The sequence below is a fragment of the Lissotriton vulgaris genome, chromosome 6 (assembly GCF_964263255.1).
Source record: "Lissotriton vulgaris chromosome 6, aLisVul1.2, whole genome shotgun sequence".
Lineage (NCBI taxonomy): Eukaryota > Metazoa > Chordata > Amphibia > Caudata > Salamandridae > Lissotriton > Lissotriton vulgaris.
In genome coordinates this window covers 732,060,544-732,084,388 of record NC_141694.1, presented here as the reverse complement: position 1 = coordinate 732,084,388, position 23,845 = coordinate 732,060,544, and the positions used below count along the sequence as shown (strand labels likewise).

Genomic DNA, 23,845 nt, shown 5'->3' with positions numbered 1-23,845 from the left:
TTTAGTTGTTTTTTATTTTGTTGCCCCTCCACACAGTGTTTGCTAAAGGACCCAACTCCTGTTACACCTTCTCAGAGAGGGAACTCTTCCTAGAGAGCAGGAGCAGCTAAGCTTCAGTTGGTTTTTATTTTAGTGCTGCCCGTGTTTACTACTCAACATAACTCGTATCACTCCTGAGGCAGAATTTATTCCGCTATGACTCACGGCTCAAGGGCAGAGTGGGGTATTCACGCTGCATACCTGTCAGTAGGAATTTGGTCAGGTGTCACTAAACTCGAGGTCACCTGAAGTTGGGAAATGTAATATTTGATGTTTAGTGCATTTCTTTAAAAAAAATTATAATGCACAATGTAGTTACGTGTTTGTTAAAACAACCATATGGGATGGAACTTGACTGTTTTGTCCTGCTCCATATGGATGAATATTCACACCCCATCCCTTTGAAAATTCACCATTCACCATTGACAAAAAGGTAGGTCTTTATTTTCTTACAAAAGTAAAAATGATCACATTATGCTGTTCATGCAATAGAGTTGTGTGGCTTGTACCTTCCTCAGTAAAACTTTGCATTTGTTGGACATCAAAAACATCAGGACTGTACCAGACTGATTCCATGCACACCCTCAGGATATGTTGACCTATTTCCTTGCTAGCCATAGTGCACCATCTATACCCTAACCTTACAGGGCAACAAATGTGTGTTCAATTTTAGAACATGACAACCCTGATCCGCAAGGAAATTGTGGTTATACATCTAGAACCTTTTCATTTGGATTCTCATGCATACCCAAAGAAGTACACCAAAATACTCAGCAAGTCTTTTCAATATTTCTTGAAGCATGGCGATTCTTGTATACAATACTTGTGCTGCAATAATTATTAGAATGAAACCGATAAGGGTAATTAGCATCACAAGAACAGTGAAAAGTATGAACATTTCCACCATTGTGCTAAGACTGTGAATATATGCATGCATATAAGTACCATGTAAAGTTGTACTTCTACCTAGTGTACCCTAACCAACTTTTGTCTATGGTTGGTGATCTGCCAAATCCTTGCCATTACCTGGGGGTGTCATCAGGCTGCTCGTCTTGGTGTAGAGCTGGACATCCCTTGCGCAGGTACACAGGAATCAGTTGAGTTGGAATTCCAAAATGTGGTAACCCCACAATGTCAGATGAGTGGTCCTCTCTCTAAACAAGGAAGTTGTTTTGTGTATATAAACAATAGAACCCATGTGATCATGTTGCAAACCCAGTCAGGCCACAATAGTTTATTCTAGTTGGATGGTGTTGTCACATTACAAACAATAACATAAATAACATTTTTGTAGTGAACTTTATCCCTTGTACTGAATGTTTATGGTATCACAAAAGTGTGTCTATGAAGTGAAAATGTAAGCAATGCAGATACAGAGGGCCTCATTTATGAAAAGTGACGCATCGCTGCGAGAAAACAGTGATGAGTCGCTTTTCATTGCGCCCTCCTTGCGACACCAATGATGCGTCATATTCATAGTAGGACACATCATGGAGCAAGGAATTACAGATACGTCCGTTTTTCTGACGTATCTGTAGGCGGAAAAGTGACGCATTGCTGGAGTGAGTCACAAAAGTGACGCAACTCCAGCAATGTGTCCTTTCACATGGGGCAACCCCCATGTGAAAGGGCCTGTGTCAGGCTTACGCCTGCTGTGAGGCAGACGTAAGATATTAACACATTTGCACTATAGAAGTGGCTCTGTGAAATCTGGTAGGTTTCACTGTGTAACATCTACCAGGCTTACTTACGTGGGAACACCCAACCTGCATGCATTATACCTGACGCATGTATAATGTAGCCCAGGGGTTTACAAAGTGATGCATCTACTTAGATGCGTCACTTTGTAAATAGGGCGCAACAGGAGGCATGTTTTACACAGCCAATTTGTCACAAAAAGTGACACAACGGAAGCGCAAAACTGTCCCAAGGCCTCATAAATGAGGGCCAGAGAGTGTTATCCTGCATGGAAATGCACGTAAATGTATTTCAAAAGTAACCCTGGGCAAAGCACTACGCTAATCTCACATAGTTTGCGAAGTTTGCGCAACTTTGCACTACGCGAACTGCACGTAGGACAGTGCAAACATGCGTAGCGTAGTGCAGCGGTAATTTTTTGCTTGCTCGCGGTCCTCAACATCAAGTTGGCCACCGCAAGCAAGCAAATGACATCCTCGCAAGACTTTTTCCTTGTTCGCGATCAGCAACATCAAGTTGCCGATCGTGAACATGAAAAATAAACCTCCTGGTGAGATTCTCAACGCGGGGAGGTCAGATTTCTCATTGCGAGTGGTCGCGAATGCTCGCGACCGCTCGCGATGAGAAACTACCAGTCCATGTTGAGAAAGCTGCAGCTCAAGTAAAAATCTACTCGAGCGGCAGAAAAGTACAGCTTGCACGGCAAGATGCCGTTTTCAATGATTGCACAGTGCCGGATGCTTGTCCGCACTGTGCAATCATTGAAAACTACATCTTGCAGGGTGCGAACATGCTACTACGCAGTTCGGGTAGTGCTACACGTAGCTCAGGTAGTGCGAAGTGCACTTTGCGTAGCTACTCGTAGCGCTACTTCGCAAACTACGCACACCCCAGTCAAAAGTAACTGCCTGTAAAAGAGAAGTGCAGCGGTCATTTTTTGCTTGCTTGCGGTCCTCAACGTCAAGTTGGCGACGCAAGCAAGCAAAATGACATCCTCGCAAGACTTTTTCCTTGTTCGCGATCAGCAACATCAAGTTGCCGATCGTGAACATGAAAAATAAATCTCCTGGTGAGATTCTCAACGCGGGGAGGTAAGATTTCTCATTGCGAGTGGTCGCGAATGCTCGCGACCGCTCGCGATGAGAAACTACCAGTCCATGTTGAGAAAGCTGCAGCTCGAGTAAAAATCTACTCAAGCGGCAGAAAAGTACAGCTTGCACTGTGCAAGATGCCGTTTTCAATGATTGTACAGTGCCGGATGCTTGTCCGCACTGTGCAATCATCGAAAACTACATCTTGCAGGGTGCGAACATGCTACTACGTAGTTCGCGTAGTGCTACTCGTAGCTCACGTAGTGCGAAGTGCACTTTGCGTAGCTACGCGTAGCGCTACTTCGCAAACTACGCACACCCCAGTCAAAAGTAACTGCCTGTAAAAGAGAAGGAAATTTAAGAAATGTGAGCTTGTAAAAGGGCAGCGTTCATAACTGGGCCTAACCTGACCACATGACAATATGATGCTGTGATGAAAATGTGTCCCTGCTTTTGTTTTGTTGCTGAATCAGAAATGGGGACAGTATCCTAAACATCACTAACTTCTAGTTTTCACGACACATATGGCCTTTTTCACAATTTGCGTTAGGGCTTCTACCAGTGGTGGCCAGCAATATTAGCAGGGAGGGTGGCAGGGGTTACACATGTACATGTACATATACTTACTCACTCACACCCCTGCATTCACACACAAGTGCACACACACACATCCATTCACAACACTCATTTACAAATGCATACATACATACACACATACATGCACAGAGGCGCCAAACATCAAAAACATAAAACTTACCTTCACTGCAGCTCTCTAAGAGGGAAGCCTCGGTGGTCCTATGAGGATTGGGATTGCTGCCTTCCCTCATTAGATGACCTTAGGTCAGCCGATGAGGGAGGGCAGCAGTCCCTCATTCATCACAGGTAGGGATGGGGTCAGTGAGACTGCGGACCCCACCAAACCCCACTCGGTGACAAGGCATCACTGATTGAAATTTTGCCCTGGGCACTTCAGGGCTTCAAAACTGAAGCGTTCAAGTCCGAGGATATAATTTATGCTCTCCCTCGAAATGAGGGGGTGGACCTTGTGGAAGCGTTTGCCTGACTGAGGAGGTCATGCCTACAGGGCTGTGAAATCCTGAGTCTGGCAAAGTTCAGCTCAGGCAGCCAGTAGCCGACACATTTAGTGCATGTCTACCTCCTGGCTGTCTGACCTGAACAAGAAGAGTGTCTGTCAGGCTGCCCTTTGTTCATCCTAAAAGACAACAATCTTCTTATTGGGGAAAAGGTGGGGGCAGAGCCTGGATGCTAAAAGAACCAATGTACAGGCTTTGGTCACGTCTCGCCTGGATTATTGCAATGTACTGTATCAAGGGGAGACTGCAAAAAACTTGAACATCTTGCAGAAGGTCCAAAATGCCGCTGCCCGGCTTATCTTGAACATCCTGTGGAAGGCCTCGGTTGGAGAAGCTTTAAAGGAACTGCATTGGCTCCTAATTCAGGACAGAATCACCTTTAAGGCCTTATGCTTCAGTCATGACACAAATTAAGCCCTATATTTTTTCTGTGTTTGTATATATGCCTTAAAGTTTTTCTATGGATTCCATTTATGAATTGCTATTTAATCAACAAATTATTTCTATTTTCATAAACAAGATGTTTTGAATTTGTATGATATATCGCTGGCTCTGAAGCGTAGAATTGTGTCACCCCCGTCCTTACCCTTTGGATCCTTTGATGGGACCATCCAATTAACCCTGGCAGGGTAGTTCTTGCTTTCTATTCCACAGAGTCAACTTTAAGGCCTTATGCTTCAGTCATAGGATCCTCAGGAGAAGGGGACCACGTTTCTTACTTCCCCTCCTGACGGTCTACCAGCCTGCCTGCGATTTGAGATCATTCGGCAGTGCTAGATTGACTGTGCCAGGGTACGGAAGCCTCGGGTTGGCAGGAGATCCTTTGGTTTACTGGCAGCCAAGGCTTGGAATGAGCTCCCTGTGGATCTGGGGACATCTGAGTCGGAGTCTCTGTTCTGCAAGAAACTGAAAACCTGGCTCTTCCGTCACTCTTCGGGAGGTCTAAAGTAATTGTGTAGAGGTCTGCGTAGGAAGTTGGTTGGCATGGGATGGTTGCTGGGTTTCATCTATGTCCTAGCGTGGGGACACTCCGTTTGGAGTAATCAGAGCACTTTACAAGCTTCCGAATAGTAATAATAATAATAATAATAATACAGATGGGCTGTGGCTGCCTTGTGCACCACAGAGATGCTAAGTTGCATAGGCAGGACCCAACTGACAGTCATTCAGGTAAGTACACTGAGGAACATAATTATGACGTCCGTTGCCCCAGTCACCAGTAAACGTTTATCACAGCAGGGGGTAATATTTTCTGTGCAAGTAGTCCAAGTGAGCATGCCTTTCTAGTAGCTATGGGGCAGATGTATCAATATACCTATTTGCGATTCTCAAATAGCGATTTTTTGAGAATCGCTATTTGAGAATTGCAAAATGGTATGTATGTAAAAATTCTCTATTTTTTAGCGATTTTTTAAAATTGCGATTAGCAAATTGCTAATCGCAATTAAGAAATAATTCCCCATTCATTTGTATGGGTCAGAAGGCCCATAGGAAGGAATAGGAAGTTATTCTCAATTTCCGATTCGCAATTTGCTAATCGCAAATTGAGAATAATTTCAAGGGTGCAAGGGTGTCTTAAGGACACCATGCTGCACCCCTGAAATTTACATGCGTGCTCATATGTCGCACATACATGCCCTAAGGGCATGTATGAGCGCCACATGGCACCTTTACAAATGCCAAAAAGTGCATTTGTAAAAAAATTTGCAAATTACCACCAACTACAAGTTGGTGGTAATTTGCAATTTCTTAAGGTGAAATCGCAAAAATTAAATGTTTCTTACATAGCATTTAAGGAATCGCAATTTGCGATTCCTTAAATGCTTTCGCATAATTAAGGAATCGCATTATACTAATGGGAGATTTATCTGGGTAGGCGGGTCATAAGCATCAAAGGTTTTCATGAAATTGCATGCCTCCCTTTAGTACACCATTCTTAATAGTTGTGAGTTTTAGCCAAATGTGGAGACCCAAATATATAGTCAATTTTGGGCAAGCTTATATTTAGCAAAGTTATGACTCCTGAATTGTGAGAAACCTTATTTGCTGGAGAATGTGTGCGTGCTATACATATAGGTGCAATGATTGAAACCAAAACAAAGCAAGACGTTTTGTATGAAGTCGCAAGTAGGCAACAAAACACGCAAAGGTGACCCACCAGCTTCAGTAAGACCAATTATTTTCACAGTGGTTAGGGGGAGGCATGCACAAAACTTTAGAATGTATACAATTATAGTTTCTCTATCTCCAGTTAACATTGTATTGTTAGGTGCATACCTTTTTGGTTGCTAAGATTCTTCTTTTCTCAAGTCGTTTTCTCAAGAACAGAAGTAGATCTCCAAAGGGTGTGGTTTCTTTACAGTTCAGGCTGGCAAAAAGTAATACACTCAACAACAAAAAAGCTTACACTAGGGTTGCTACATTAAGCATTGAGATTGACACCAGAGAATGAGTTTTTCTAAACATGAAAGCTAGCTCCAGTACTCTTGTGTTATTACATTCATATGTTTCCCTTTTTTTTCAATGAAGTATTTTGGTTGGAGCAACTTGTTCCATTCCTGGTGCACAGTACTGCTGAGGTCATTTGGGAATCTTTGTGTGGTTGCAGCATTCTGCTTTGTTTAGTTTCCATTTGTGTCACATGAGATCTAGCCCAGCAAATGTCAACGGAGTCTAAATAAACATTGCTTGCATGAGATGGAACATACTGCCGCTATTTGATGTTTTGAAAGGCAAATTCGAAGGATTGTGCTTATGTGTACCTCATCAGACCATGCTGTAATACTACAATGCAAATGTAAGGAGGCAAGCTATCCCAGTGTGCCTCCAGGGCGCAATGTGTGTTCGATTGCTTGCATCCTGTAGTTAAACAAACATATCTTACATAAAACAATCTTTGATATTTAAGGTACTGTTAACTGGTATAGCTTAGAGATTGGCATTTGTAAAAAGGAATGATGTATGCTATATGGTGACTCTATTTGGGTTGTTACATAGCATAAAGACAAATAGCTTGTTTGCCTGACATACAACAAGCAATGCAAAGCCAATAGGTCTGGCTAAAATGTGCTAACACTTGCAAACACTCGCATATACAAATGCTATTTTTAGGTTTTCCCATTAAAGGCAGACCTATTGGCTTTGCCAATGTTATATAGTCCAAGAAGGAGCACCATTTAACTGAAAGTGCCAGTACATTGATCAGTACAATTAGGTATTCAAGTCAACTCACTATGCATGCACTGTCACTTATCGATTCACTCATGCATTTAGTCATCTACCATTGATTCATCCTTGTATTGAGCCAATTTTGTGTGAACCCACTTACCCAAACTGAATAACCTCACAAACACACACACACTCAAACCCCACAAGCCCGACATATTGGATTTGCCAAATGCTTGTTTAAAAAGACCTGAGAAAGCACAAGAAACAACACAAATTCTTGTGTGCCAATCTGGCCAACGTTCGCTTGTAGCATCTCCCAAAAACTTTCAGTATTGGCTAGATAAACCAACTTGCACCTTGCAAACCTCCTCATGCCATATATTCGGTGCACATCCTAAAAGGTGTCCACCACTTACTGATACTGCTGCATAGCGGACAAACATTAAATACACCAGTATAGTGGCGCAACCAAAATAAGGAGTCCAATCAAAGTGTCAGAAGTTCTTGTGTTTATTTTACTTCCAAAAGGAAAAACTCTTTTATTCTCTCCCAGTATTCATTTGTGAGAATACAGCATCATCCAACGCGTATCATTCAAGAATGGACTTCCTCAGGGCTGTAATAAAATGCATAAAAATACATATAATAAATGAATACACGTGTTCCATATAAACCATGTGTAAGTTTAAAAACACATTAAAAAACCGAAATTCATATCCGATCATGCTATGGTTATCAAGGAAGGGGGGTGTAATAGTTCTGGAGTTATGCTTAGTATTGGCTCATTGGCAGTATTATTTGCATACTCTCTGAGGGCAGGACCCCTATGCCAACAACTATGAAATATGCTTAAATAAGGTAGAGTAAGCAATTATCAATACCAATAATAAACGCTGATTGATATTCCTTGAGTGAAATAGTGGTCAGAGATTATGTACTAATCATCACATACGTAAGTAAATGAAAGCCTCTATTTAATTGCGAGGCAACAGAGAACTTAGACCAGACAACACGTGTTTTGGCTCCAATGGTGCGCAGGTCTGGGGTCTTTTCAAGGCTGTTTAAGTATTACTAGTTACAAAATTACAGGAATTCCATTCATATACATTTTTACTGATTTTGATTTTTATGTTTGATGTTTGTAGCTTTTATGGGTGTTCGCTGAAATAAAATATTTGAGTGATTGATTGACATATATATGTCACATAAAGAAAAAAATTAAAGTAGAAGCTAACAATAAATGCAGCTAGACATTACATTCAAGTGAAAAGGAGAGACTAATAAAGAGAAACAAGCATAGGTATAAATATGTATTAAGAAATATTATATGCATTTGCATCTGTGTTTCATGTGCTACAGTTTGTGCTTACAACCACACCATGCTGTTCGTGGGAGATTGGGGGAAAAAAGGGTAGCAAACTGTCATAGTCGGTGTCTTTGGGGCTGATTACGAGTTTGGCAGTCCTTTGACTGCCGTGCCGGCCGGGGGGGGATCCGACCCCAGTGAGCTTGTCGGTCTGACCACCCTATTACGAGTTGGGCAGATTGTCTGCCCAAACACTGCTATTGATCTGCTGACACCGCCACCCCACTCCCAGCATGGCGGGGGAAGAGCGGACAAATGAGACTGTGAGAAGCTCAGACCACCAATTACCAGTTGTCTCACAGCTGGCGGGATTGTGGCGGTCCAGCCACCACATCTGAGACAGCAGAAAGGGAGGGATATAAGGCCCAAACTCACCTCCAAACATCCTGTGCTACCATGGAGCAGATCCTATCCATCCTGCCACTGCTGTACCGACTTGATCACATAGAAAACAGACACCGTTGTGGACAACATTGGCAGTGAGTCACACAACTACACGTTGCCATAGACTTCTCTGCAAATCGCTGCCCTGCTGTGGAACAGGCAAGGGAAGTGGGGTCCAGAATTATTTCATAAGTATAAAGGGACCCTAGCTGGCCTTGTTTCACAGTAATCATCCTAAAAAAGCTGTAGGATGCCCTCCTAGGACCAAACATGTGTACTGTACAGGCATACCATTTACAAATAGACACATGTCTGCATGTTATTTAAAGTGAGGGTGATGTTGAAGTTAATATCTGTTCCACAACACCACCTCCTCCCCAATATCCCACCTACCAATGTCTGTCACACATAACTCTAGACTATTCTCACTTCTCAATCAATCAATTACTGATTTGAGAAGGGCACTACTCACCCATGAGGGTCTCAAGGTGCTGGGGGGATATCAGGCAGCTCCGTGTCAACGGAAAAGCCAGGTCTTGAGGCTTTTCCTGAATGCTTGTAGTGTGGGGGTGTGTCTGATGCTGAAGGGTAGTTCGTTGCACATCTTGGCTGCGATGTAGGAGAAGGCTCTGCCTCCCATTCTGGCTTTCTGGACGTGAGGGATTTTGGCCAGGGTGGGGTCAGCGTAGCAGAGGTTTCTCTTAGGGGTGTGTTAGGAGATTCTTTCGTTGAGGCATTGGGGTCCGGTGTGTGGAGGGATTTGTAGACATGAGTGAGCACCTTAAAGATCACTCTCTTTTTGACAGTAAGCCAGTGGAGGGCTCATAGGTGCTTGGTGATGTGGTCTTGTCGTGTGATGCCTAGGATGAGTCCGGCTGCGGCGTTCTGGACGGTTTGGTGTTTGTGGAGTAGAGATTTGTTGATTTCAGCATAGAGGGTGTTCCCGTAGTCCAGTCTGCTGGGTATGAGTGCGTGGGTGATAGTCTTCCTGGCTTCGGGGTGATCCACTTAAATGTCTTCTGGAGTATGTGGAGGGTATTAAAGCACCTGGAAGATACAGCTTTGATCTGTTGGTTCATGGTGAAGTAGGAGTCGAGTATGATGCCGAGGTTGCGGATGTAGTCTGTTGATTTGGCAGGGTTGCCGAGAGCACGTGGCCACCAGGTGTCATCCCACATGGAGGGGCTGGATCCGAGGACAATGACTTATGTCTTCTCTGAGTTGAGCTTCAGGTAGCTGCTGCTCATCCAGGATGTGACATCCTTCATTCGTTCCTTGAAGCGGTGTCTGGTGGTGTCCTTGGTGAGGGAGAGAATGACTGGGTGTCGTCGGCATAGTATGCTATGCCGAGTCCGTATTTTCTGAGAATGGTTGTGAGTGGGGGCATGTAGATGTTGAAGAGTGTGGGGTTGAGTGAGGAACCATGGGATACTCTGCATCTGATCTCTGTGGGTTTAGAGAGGAAGGGCAGGGGTCTGATTCTTTGAGTTCGGTCAGCAAGGAAGGAGCGGATCCAGTCTAGGGCAGGTCCCTGTATGCCAGCATTGTGGAGTTTCGTGGCTAGTGTGCTGCGGGAGCCCTCTTCTACTCACCCGAGAAGCTATGGCAAATCACCATGGCCTGCTGCATACGCCACATTGCCCTGCGACGGAGCATCCCTTACATCGCAGATGCCTGGACAGAAGCGGGGGCCCTCTTCTACTCACCCAGGAAGCTGTGCCAAATCATTGTGGCCTGCAGCATGCTCCACATTGCCCTGTGACGGAGCTTCCCTTACATCTCAGATGATGCAGGTCAGGAAGACCTACCAGATGAGAACCCTAAAAGCCAAATGAAGTTGATGATAGTGGCGAAGATGAAGGATCTGATTTGTGTCAGGATCTCATCCAGACCTACTTCTGAGTGTAAGTATGGTGTGAGATTTGAGGAAATAGCAATCTAGACAATATTGCACTGATGGTCTGATGCTGATTTGTAAGCTAGTGACTGACTATGTAGGTCTGGAAACATCTTGGGAAAGGTGTATGCTTCGGGAGTGTATCTTTCTGCTGGTGTGTATGTAGTTTAAGACCGTGGTCTCTAGAAGTAGACAATGTGATGTTTGTAATGTGTATGTTTGAACATTTAATCTCTCTGTGTTGGTCTGTTTAAGGTATCTTTGCATGTCATCTTCATGTGGACATTTCAGAGATGTGACATCAGTAGGTATATGTTGCTGTTCAGCCGTACAAAGTGCAAATGGATTGCTGCTCAGAATGTGTGCCACGTAGTTTAGGTATACAAAGACGGTAACAAGAAAGCTTGCAAAGCAATAGGATGGAAGTTACCTGGCTTCCATTGCACTTTTTGCTTTTGTTACGTTGATCCGAATGCTGTATTTGTGCTAGCATATGATCGTTCAAATTGTTGTGTTGTGCCCAATTCAAGCTATCCTGCCTTCACAATGTCTGATTCCTCATTGTCTATGAACTGGATGTAGGCGTTACTGTGTTTCCTCACTGTTGGATCAAAGTGATTGTAGCACATCACTGACATTTCTTTGTGACATTCTACCACACCAGATGCAAGCAACACTGGATTGAAAAGACCCTGTTGTCAGACAAAAACTGTGGCACTTACATGTGCATATGTACCAAATTATTTGATGTGGTATTCATTTTGTGAGGTAAGTAACTTGACTCTAGCTGAGTATATAGACCTAATTTGTTGTTGCCTAGTATGTGGGATATTGTCGTATGTGTCCCCTCCTACCATGTTTTGTGACTCTGCAGATGATAATGTGTTCATTGAACCTATATAAGAGAGTCATATGTTATTTGTGTTGTGTCTAACATCATGTAAGCCAAAGACTTGACCAATTTAGTAAGCCCAGACACTTGTATGTGTACCTTGTTGTGACATGGTACTGTTCCAGGGTTGTTCCTTTTTAACAGAAAACATATCCATGCTTCACATGGTTATATTTTCACATTGTCATATGAGAGAATAACAACAGGAGACAAGGCTTCATCGTTGTTCCCTCTAAGGTGCACGCTGCGCACACATCAATCTATCTCCGCCAGGGGGCACACTGTAGCACACATTTTAACGGAGAGACATTTAAGTTCTAAGTGGAAAAATCCGGCAGAGGCGAAACAAAAACAAAGGGAGCTATTCCAATCATTTGCATCTGTGTATGGGGTAATCTCCCTCGTGTTTAGCAGCATTAAACGTGTATTGCCAACAGATCAGAACACAGATAAACGCTGCCAAACATGATGGACATCACCCATTCACAGATGCAAATGGATGCTTTTAAATATGTTCAGGTCTCAGCTCAGGCACGGACTCCCCCCTTAATTTGTAAGCTTTCCTACCTGTACAAAACTTTTATATTAATGCGATTTTTGGAAAAGGCAGCTGCAAGATTCCTTGTTGTATGCACAGAGAGGTCTGCCAGAAATTGCTGACTTCTTTCCATTTCACCGCACACTACAGTGAGATTTCCATTTACACATTTATTATTTATTTAAATGAGATGTGTCATTAAATCCCAAGGTTTTGTACAGGTTGTCAAACTAACAAATTAAAGCGGAGAGCAGTGCAAGAGCCAAGCCCTGAAAATATTTAACAAGTAAACTCTACACCAAACATCATGTACATATGATAACATCTCTACAAAACTAAAAAAGTTTATTTCTTTAACATGTGGAAACTTTGTCATTACTACATCTTATTATAGCACTGCATTGAGATGTACTTTAAACATGAACCATGAGCAAACTAAGAGGCAAGAAAGTTTTCATGTAAACTGTGTATGTGCTCCAGGTTATTATAAAGCAATATTGTAGTCTATTAAATCAAACATATGTTTTTTAACAACTGTTTTTCTGAACTCACATATTTGGAAGTACTTTCTTATATGATAATGTAGAAGAAAAGAGTTTTGCTAAAATAAAATATTTGCCTAAGATCCCACAATTTAAGCAGGGAAGCCACGATTAATTCAGGTTTACTGAAGTCACTTTGTACAAATTAAGCAGTAAATGGGTACCTACTTGACTTTCCTTATGTTACAGCTTTCCCCTTACCCTCATATGCACTTTACTGAAGTTTTTATATAGCAGGAACAAACCAGAAGGTATTGGATCGATTTACTAGTTACATTACACAAGGTCAACATTCATTGTTAATATGCATGAAGGGATTAAGGGGCTGATTAGGATAGCGGTCGGGTAAACGGAATCGCCTGACAGGCGTCATTTACTAGAACAGAGGGATTGAGGCTACTAAACCCACACCCATGGATGCATGCCATGGAGATGGGACGGCAGGGCGAGGAGCTGTATTCATTTGAGGAACCGCAATGGGTGAGAGAAGCATGATAAATAAATGATGGCTTGCGTATTTACTACTTGAGTGACATGGGCATTATAAACGTAGAGCCTTACTCACTGAGAGAGGAATCAGTCATGCAAATATGGTGGACATCAAAAGAGGTGCAAGTATAGCAATACACTAGTCCGTCTTTACTTACCAGGACACTGTTTTAAATGCGGCTGTAATCAATCATGTAAAAGTAATGGGCGTTGAAAAAAACAGGAATGTTGAAACGCGTCTGCCTGCCTAAAGAATAAATGAAAGACATGACACTGTGGAGTACTTTGTGCTGTCTTTGTGGGGACATTTGGTGAATGAACACACACACACTCTAGGGTCGGGATGGGAGCCTGGAGGTGCTGCCGACAGTACTTGGTTGGTAGATGGTGTAAAGGGTTATTCAGAGATAAGCATGAGAAGCTTGTAATGATATCGATTCCCCAGCAATGATGACGCTTCAATCTGGTAGTGTTTAACCTTCTTTATTAGAACACGTCTACCCTTGAAGAGCGCCGCGCCTCAACTGCCGATTAACGGTTATGCGCGCCAAACACTTACGCAGCCTGCGTAGCCTTGCGCGGGCGCGGCACGTCACGTGGCCTACGTGACGTGCATACACTAGAACGCGCTACTACATATCTCCCCTTTTTTCCCAACATGGAGACAGTTTCTCATCGTCCACAGTTCAGTTCATAGTCTCTAAATTTTGCTGGTTTAACCACCACCCTGCCACTACGGGTCAGTCTTACCGGGGTGTTGAGGTTCTCACATTCATTGCTTCCTTCTGACTCCTGCGCAGCCGTGCCTTCTTCTCCTTCTCTCCGACATCCTCGGACCATCCACTCCTGCTCGTGCTCCCTTGTCTCTAGTTCTTGTGCATCTTCTCCATTCTCCTCGAGCGCTCCCTCCGGAGCCTCTTGCTCCCCCAACTCCGTGCCTTCCTCATCCAAGTCCGTGGTCCTCTGATTCCAGTTCAAGATTTTGTTACACCTCGCCATGCGGTCTTGCGACCAGACGTTACCATCACTCAGTAGGGCCGCCCTGCCTCGTACTTCCTTCACCTGCATGGGCTTGCTGTATTTGCTCTCTCCCTTCCTCTGCGCATTGGCCAACCTCACTCGCACCCACTCTCCTTCCTCTAGTCCCGTGTCCTTTACATTCCGTCTGCGATCATAATGTCTGGTGTAGGTTGCTTGGGCTTTCTCGAGGTTGGCTCGCACTACAGCGGGCGGCCATTCACTGGTGACTGTTTTCTCCTTCCACACTCGGTTGTCCTGTGTGAAAGGTTCCCTTCCTCTAAGTATTTGGAACGGGCTGTATCCTGTGCTGGTAGGCGTTATCCTGTAGGCCCAGATCATATGCCAAATTTCAGCTTCCCAGTCCTTGTCATCAGCTATGGCAGCTTGGATTGACCCCATTACCACCCTGTTGAACCGTTCCACTAAGCCGTTTCCGGCTGGGTGATATATGGCTGTGTGCTTGGCTCCTATGCCATTTCTTTTCATGAATCTGTTCCACTTCTCCAATTTAAACTGGGGCCCATTGTCGCTAAGCACAGTCTTGGGGATGCCTTCCCTCACGAACGTGTCTGCCAGGAACTTGATGATTGCATCTGTGTCCATGGTCTCTCCTATCATTATCTCCGGCCATTTCGAGTGCCTGTCCACCATGACACACGAATTTTTGCACTCCTTGCATGTCCAGAATAGGGCCCAGGATGTCTACACTCAGTTCTGCCCAAGGGTTCCTTGGTAGATCAAACTTGCCCAGCTCAGGTCGGAGGAGTTTGAGGGTCTTATCCGCTCCTTGACACCTGGTGCAGTTCCTGACATATCTTTCTGCCGTTAAGTCCATTCCAGGCCACCAGTAGTCTTGCCTGGCTCTCAGCCTCAATTTGCAGATCCCGAGGTGTCCCTCATGGAGTGTGTCTAGTAGCCGGTTGATGAGGTTAGTGGGTGGTATTACTTTCTCGCCTCTGTGTACGAACACTCCCTTGTCACCTATAGATAGTTCTTCTCTGACTTCATAGTAGGGTCTGAGTTCCACTCTAAGTGCTCTCTTTTCGGGCCACCCTTGCGTCACGAACTTCTTCACCTCCTTTAACACTGTATCCTCATCATACGCCTGTTCCCATTCTGTGAGACTGATGGAGGCCTCCTGGTCTTCTGTGAGAGCCACCCATTCCTCTGTTCCTGCCATGTTCTCGCCGCTGGATTCCATTGCGGCCGCTCTGCTTAGGTAATCTGCCACACGATTCCTGTTCCCTGGTACATGCTCCACATCATACCGGAACGAAGACCGTTCTGCCTTGGGGGTCATACCCCTGAATGGGAATGGCTTCCGTGATCGCTTTCTTGACATCATCGAACTCACTCTGTGCCTCTCCTGACCATCGAAATTTGGTGTTTTCCTTCGTGAGTTGCCTCATATGGTGGGTCCTGGAGGCGAAATGTTGCACGAATTTTCCATAGTACTCGGTCATGCCGAGAAATGATCTCACTTCGTCTTTGCTGATTGGAGGGGGTGCCTCGCGGATCGCCTTTACATTTTCAGCCTTGGGGGTCACTCCCTCCACGCCTATTTCATGTCCTAGGTATGTTACTGATGACATTCCAATGCGGCACTTCGACCATTCAGCGGTGAGACCTTTCCCTTCCAAAATCCGTAGCACCTTCCCCAGTTTTGCGTCATGGTCCAGCTTGTCTCGGCCCATTATCAGGATGTCGTCCTGAAAGTACTGGACGCCCGTGCTATTTTGGAAGAGCTGGTGCATCAATTTTTGGAAGACTGCTGCTGCAGAAGCCAGCCCAAATGGCATGCGGAGAAACTGGTAACACCCAAACGGGGTGATAAACGAGGTTAGGTGGCGGCTCTCCGGATGCAGGGCAATTTGGTGGTAGGCAGAAGTCAGGTCAATGGTGGAGTACCATTTGATGCCCCGGGTGCTGGCCAGCATCTCCTCTATTCTTGGCAGGGGAAATCTTTCCACTACAATGTTCTTGTTAAGCTCCCTGAGGTCCACGCACAACCGGACCTTCCCGTTGGGCTTCTTAACCACCACCAGTGGCGCCAGCCATTCCGCACATGTGATGGGCTGAATGATCCCTTTCTTCTCCAGCTCTTGGAGCTCCTCTTACACCGCCTCTCGCACTGCGATGGGAATGTTCCTGGCCCGGTGGACCACGGGTACTGCCTTGTCCTTCAGGATGATCCTATGTGCAAATTTCTCTAGTTTCCCCACCGTGCCTCCAAATACCTTGGGGAATGTCTTCCTCCATCTGTCTTGGTCAGGCCACGATTCGTGTTCAGTTAGCAAGATCTGCTCCACTCCCCCAGGATCCAACTTGATGCCCAGGTCGCCCTGGTCCAGCCACCCCAGCACGGAGGGTCCCTTTTCCGATACATAGAGCTTGCAGCAGGCCGATCAGCCCCGGAACTCAAACTTCAGTGGTCGGAATCCCGCCATTGGTATGCGGTCCCCGTTGTACGTGACTGGGCGGATGTCTAACCTCTCAAGTTCTGGGCCTAGTCGTGGTGCGAACCTCTCCTCCCACACGGCCCTCTGGACAATGGTATACGGCGACCCGGTGTCGGCTATTACGCTGATCATGATTCCTCCTATGGTCATTTCCAGCACCGGCTTCATCGATCTTTTCCCATCCACATTCATGACTTGTCCATCCGCTCCCAGTACCTGGTCGTATATGCCCAGTACCGTGGCTACCTCCTCCTCCGGTGTCTCTTCCTGCGTGTCGCTGTCCTGGCTGATGAATCTCACCGTGCTCTTGGAGGCCTTTTTTCTGCACACCTTCTCGAAGTGTCCGATTATTCCACAGTACATGCATTTGGTCCGAAACGCCGGACATTTTTTTATCATGCGCCTCGTGCGTCCAATTTCCGCACCTGTAGCATGGCTTCCGGTTGGTTCCCGCGTGCCTTCCTGGAGGTCCGCCATTACTGCCCCACTTGGCGCCACTCTTTTCTGTTGTCTTTTTCATTGAGTGGTCCTTACGGGGCTCGTCCACATCTACCTGGTTCACCATGACGCTGGACGCCGTCTCTTTCTTTGTTGCATCCGCACACCTCCTCGCCAGCTCTGCCCTTTTGACGATGACCATCACATCTTTCAGGGTGGTTTCTCCGCTGGCCCACAACTTATCTTGCACGGAGGTGCACGTGGTGTGCATTACCACTTGGTCCTTTATGAACTCCTCCTCCCAGTTGTCGTACTTGCACGTGGCTGCCAGCCGTTTTAGCGCTGCCACGTACTCCTCTACCGTCTCTCCCGGGCGCTGCTTTCTTTGTTGAAAATTGAACCTGTCCACGGACACACACACCGCTGGTCTAAAGTGTTCGTTCAGGTCCTCGACTGCGTGAGCGTACACATCATCGTCCGTGCTGTTCCTTTGCTTCGGCACCAGGCTTTTATACACTCTCAACCCTTCCGGGCCTAGGTTCAACAGCAGGATGCGTTTTTTCCTCGATGGTTTGAATGTCTCTTCGCTCTCATCCTCTAACACGCCAATGAAGTTGTCAATGTACTCTCCCCAATCCTCCCACTTCATCAGCGGCTCTCCCGGCCTGGGCAGAAATTGCACCGGCGCTGTCGCATATCCTGTCTGAACGCTCATTCTTTCGTTCTTGATCGTGGGCTGGTGGCTCGTTTGGCCCTTGGGGCTTCCTGGCGCACTATCTCGTTCTGCTTTGTATGCGTGGTTCTGGGGACCACCTGTGTCAGCCCCTCGCTCTTTATCAAGGTTTCCAGCTCGTTCCTTGACCAATGGACGCTACCTCGTTGGCTCACTGCTCTGCGTGCCTTCCTCGACTTTCCGCCGTTCCGACCTCTGGGGGGGGCTCAGGGTTGTTCGGCCCTGCCGCGCTCTTCAGGGTGCTTGCTTGGTTGTCGTCTTGGTTCACTGCGGGGTAGGGATAGAGCATCCCACCCTCGTCGCCATTGTAATGTTATCGATTCCCCAGCAATGATGACGCTGCAATCTGGTAGTGTTTAACCTTCTTTATTAGAACACATCTACCCTTGAAGAGCGCCGCGCCTCAACTGCCGATTAACGGTTATGCGCGCCAAACACTTACGCAGCCTGCGTAGCCTTGCGCGGGCGCGGCACGTCACGTGGCCTACGTGACGTGCATACACTAGAACGCGCTACTACAAAGCTGAACCTGCACTTCGGGGGAGTCCGCAGAAAGAAGCCTGAGTAGGGGATAAGCTACAGTGAATTAGGAAAGGAGCATGCTAAAATTTAGCAAAGCTACTCCTTGAATCTTCTGTTGGACTGCCAAGATTGGATAATTAAATGAGCGGCACCACACCCTCTTCAAAATATCACCACTGCCTATTTGCCTTCAGACAATACAGTTTGAATAATAACATTTAAGGACATCATTTACCATTTAGTTTATTTGTGTGAAAAAAAGATTAAACTGTTCTTTCACTTGATCACCCAAGAGGTAGCCAGTTTGCTGGCATAATGGCTCATGGAAAGTTCCATTTGCGCACACATCTCAGAATAGTGTGCACAAAGACATTGCCTTGCCGCTCACCAAACAAAAGAATTAGAGGGAACATTGGGTAAAGCGTGTGTTTTTTATTGAGTGAACAGACTAAAGTAATAAACTGAAATGTAATGAGTGTCAAAAAAATAAACAATGGGGAGAGATTCAGTCTTGGTGGATGAAAGCATTGGCATAGAGTCCATTAGTTCTGCAATCCAACGCCTAACATACTCCTCACATCAGATAGGGAAAAGTGGGCAGGAACAGTCAGCAAAGTGATTGTGCGGCACACACAGGAATACATTAGGGTTGAGGTGCCTTTCTCAGTGGTGGTGGTCTTGGCAACCTTGGCTCCTGATTGTTTGCAGGGACGTCCCCACTTTTTGACTGAGGGGGGATCTGGAGCTGAAGATTCAGTTGCGGCAGAAGGCATATTCCTCTGTCAGGGCCTCCCTTCCTGTGGCTGCAGCAGATGTTGATGCTAGGACCACAAAAAGGGGGAGGTGCAGGAGGAAAAGCCCTGAAGAGGGCGGTATTAATGTCCTGCAGCACCCCAACCAGGAAGGCCATATCGGAGCGAAGGCTGGCCATCTTGGTACAGACCCTAGCCATCTTGGTGCATAGGTCAACAACCTCAGTGTGGATGCCGGCCACCTCATTCTGTGCAACCTCCTGGTCTGTGGATTAGTACATTTCCTTCACCTCTGTGACAACCTGACCCAGCACATCGTGAGAGTCCTGGTAGAGTCCCAGGACTTGTGTGATGGCAGCCTGGGTGTCTGGGCTCAGTCTGGGGACCCACATTTACCCTTCAACGACGGCTAGCCCTACTGCCCTGTGCCCTAGGCATAGACCACACCCTCCCACTAGGTCCTAGCTTCTCACTGACTGGGGTGGTGACGGCCATCTGAGAGTCCAGGACTGGGGTGCACGGGATTGAAGTGACAGAGCTAGGTGCACTGGTTGCAGGGCAAGCGGTTAGCTGTGTTGTTGTTTCTGTGGTGGGTGGTGTGGGCACAGTGAGCCAAACCGTTGTTGTCTGCCCAGGCTGACCAGATGGCCCAGGACTGTCAGCAATGTTCTCTGCTTCAGGACCATTGTCATGACTGAGGGCTTGTTCTTCCTGGGGTGGAGAGGAACTCTGGTGGCTTTCCAGCCTCAGATGCGATGCACAGGTGGATTCACCTGTTGAGAAATGAGAAACATAGTCAATGGTAGAATTGAGGTATTTACAACCACATTGCTTGTGTCAGATTAAATGTGGAGCTAGAAGGTCAAAATAAGTTAGTATTTGCTTCAGTCAGCAATTTGAGAGGAGTTGTAATTGGTTACTAGGCATTAGGTGACATTAAATCTATGTATCTGATTTTAGCAGCTCATTGGATGTGATGATATATCTTATTTTGGGTTTAGGGATAGATGTGACATCTCCAGTACTCAGCTATGCTGCCTGGGCGAGCTCCCCAGCCCTAAGCAGGAGATCAAGAGCTTGGGGGTTTGGCTAGAGCAAGATCTTTCTTTTAAGACCCAGGTTAAGAAAACGGCAGAGGTCTGTTTCGGCCTCCTCCGTTCAGCCCGTACAGTCTTGCCTCTCCTCCCTTTGACATCGAGGAAGCTACTCATTCAGGGCCTGATCATTTCAAGGTTTGACTACTGCAACGCTATTTTCCTCGGCGCCCCTGAAGCAACTTTTAGCAAGCTTCAGCGGGTCCAAAACGCCGCGGCTAGGATGCTGACGAACGTACCAAGGAGGCAGTCAGCTAAACCCGCCCTGAAGTCATTGCACTGGCTTCCAGTGCGGGAGAGGGTTAAATTCAAAGCTCTCTGTACAGCACATAGAATCCTCCAGGGGAAGGGACCCTCCATCCTAAGGTAGTTAGTGGTGCCCTATAAAGCTAACAGAGCTTTGCGCTCCGACCAGAAACATCTGCTTCAGGTTCCTAGGGTCAATAAGGCCCGTACTGGCGGTAGAAAATTTTTGGTCGACACAGCCACCCTTTGGAACGCGCTTCCGCTGAGGATGCGTTTAGAGACTTGCGCTCTTCGTTTTTGGAAGCTTCTGAAAACACACCTATTCCCTATGTGATGTGTCTGATCTAGCTTTGTGGATTTTTGTTGTTGCCTGGACAAGCGCTGGGATGCCCGAGGGTAACTAAGCGCTATATAAAATTCTAAATAAATAAAATAAATACTAAATAAATATGCTCTATGTAGGTATATCATGTGTATTTGTCCATTCCAAAGCCTATTTATGTTGAATGCTGACAAACAGCCAACTTGGTTGTATGAGTAGCATTGTTCATCCTGTTATGAGTCTATAGTAAAGGGATCACTTGGCATTGCAAATGAGATGTGTGTCTTTAATGGCTGACTTTTATTAGGTGCCCTCGGGCCATCAGTAGTTTGAGTTGGTGTGTCTAGGACACTATCAACCAAAGTGTTCATATGTGTATTTGTGATGAAAATTGTCTGTAATTCACACATGTGTGACTGCTATAGCTCAGTAGTGAGATGGCCGACAGGTGATACAGGAGTAAAGGAGTGTACCATCTTGTTTTGAGTTGGAATGACGAGGCCTCCTGGTAGTTGTAGTGAGTTCAATGTCATTTCAACAAGAGTTGAGAGTTGCTAAGCTGCATGAGTAGTGTAGCTCAGTAGTGAGATAGCCAATAGGTGAGAAAGGAGTGAAGGAGTGTAGCTTCTTGTTTGAAGTTGGAGAGACATGGCCTACTGGAAGATGAGTGCACACTCATCAAAACTGTATTACAGAGAGCATGTGGCGTCATATGCACCAATACTCATTACCACAGGCAAACAAAACATCTCAGATTCTTTCCAAGTTGCATTTTATGTAAGTAGATGAAAAATACGATAGTAAAGGGAGTGTTGTGAGCAAACAGGGCATTGTGATTTTCTGGCAGTTCATGAAGTGTAATTTACCAGAGTCCAGTCCCCCAGATATTCCTGACAAGCCCTCCTCAATAAGCAGGATGGCCAAGACCTTCTTATCCCAGGTAAGGAGTTGTAATGGTGCACTGGGAAAGCCACTGCCAGTCCTCTGTGCCTCCAGGTAGTGGGTGCTGTACTTGCCATGCACCTTCTGCCAGTGGTCGTTCCACCGCTTCCTAATGTCTCCCAATGTACTCAGGGTGGTACAAATAAAATTCACTCTGTTGTCTAACCTGCCCCACATTTCCGCTTTACTAGTCTGAGGAGTGTGCTTGACTTGGGCCCCAAAAATTTGGGGCTCTACTCTGATGATTTCATCCACCATGATGATCAAATCTTTCACAGTGAAGGCATTTTTATTTGGCAGGCATGGTGAAAATATAAATACATGGTGGGTAGATGAGTGAAAATGAATGAAGGGATAGAGGTACAAATGTGCCATTGCATGTGTTGGAGAGTTCTAAATTTGAAGCTGGATAAAGGGGTGTCATCAATAAAGTGCAGTAAGTGGCTGTGTGTCGTGCTTTGCTGCAGTTGAGTAGCAAATGATTATGGTCAGGGATGGGGTGTGTTTTATTGTGTGATTTGCAGGCGTGTTTACTTGCTAATGCACATCAGCCGTGTAGTTTTTAAATCCATCCAATGGTCAGTGTTGTGCTCTTTTGTTAGGTGCATATCGTGATGGTCAATCGCCTTTGGGTAACCGCCGTTTGTTGGACACCACTAGGAGACCGTCATTATGAGTGTGACGTTGTAATACGCTCAGCGGTTGGACCACAGGCCTGGCGGCATCTGCTGATGCACCATTCAAATTTTGGACTGCTGCGGGACAGCTGAGTGGACCGCTGTGCCAGCAGTCTGGGTTGCAGACTGCACAAGTCGTAATAGGGCAGTAAGTTGGGTGCCGGCGCAGTGGTGGCATGGACAACACAGTTCTCGGGCAGTTGGACCACCAAATTCATAATCAGGCCCTTAGTGATCATGTTATAAGTGCCGGAATTAGGTTTTTGGGGCAGTGACGGTCTGATGGGGGTCCTAGATAGTGAGTCAAAAAGGTGTTCGGTAAGAGCATGCAACCCGGTTTGAAGAGTAGGAGGTCTCAGAAGTTACTCAAATGGTTTACAGGTAGCATTGTCGATATAAGAGCAGTTTTACTTAAGATGGTTTGTACGTCAAAAATAGCATTGTTTGTCTGACTTGGATTGTAGGCATGCCGTATTAATGTGAAAGATTCAAAATCGTAAGAAAAGGTTTATGAGCAAGCTCATGATATATATGTTCTTCAACAGTTAACCTGAATGTAATGGGGCTTTTGAAGTGATGAGCACTTGCCTGTCATTCTGGTCCTAATCTTATCTTAAAGTAGTAGATATTCGTGCGTCTTTAATAGCGAAGAGACCATCACAAACCTTTTGTAATAGTGGTCAACATCTATCAGTAGAAGGAGAACAGAGAACGGGGTAAGAGAAATTAGGAAAATAAAGGCAGGAGACAGGTTTGAAAATGATTCGCTAGTACCTCATTGTGGTATAGCTAATTTCTTAATGCAAATACTTCATCTGTATCAGGAATTCGGCAGATTACACCTATCTTTCATTAGTAGCAGACCGTTTGGTCCCTACGGTCCAGTCAAAAGAGTATGAAAGTAATTTCAGAGGTAGAGTCACTTTTAAAGGGAAGAGGAAGTGAATTAGCAGGTCAAAAGTCAAACGTGGATGTGCTAAAACGGCATCCATATTGTAATGGAGCTTCATTAGAAAAAAAGTGCTACAAGCAGTTTAGATTATACGTCAAATTGGTCTTGGTTAGCTTCTTGTACTTTATCACTTTAAATAAGCAAGAAAAAAGGAAAAGAAAACAGAGTGATAGTCATCATCATCATCATCATACTGTATTTGTTTTTGACAATTAAAACCATAAAAGTCATGCAAACAACGATAAAAGAATACTCTAGCATATATACAAAGGCAATACATAAAACCATTTAAACCCCTGGTTACAGAGTTAAAAAGTGGGCCACACTATCAATATTAATTGCAACTGGACCTAAGCCTGATGGCAGCCCTTAAAAAGCAAAATGTATACAGCACTGACTCACTTGAGAGAAGTTGTAAAAAAATAAAAGCAGGTCTGACCCTCCTAAAGCAAGCGTTTTTAAGGATGGGAATAATAAAAGACTTCCTGGA

General features: G+C 45.5%; 1 pseudogene; it reads right to left on the bottom strand.

The window, feature by feature from the left end:
• Positions 1 to 18,912: 18,912 nt before the first annotated feature.
• LOC147707921 (uncharacterized) lies at positions 18,913 to 21,984 on the bottom strand (annotated as a pseudogene).
• Between the last annotated feature and the right edge of the window lie 1,861 nt (positions 21,985 to 23,845).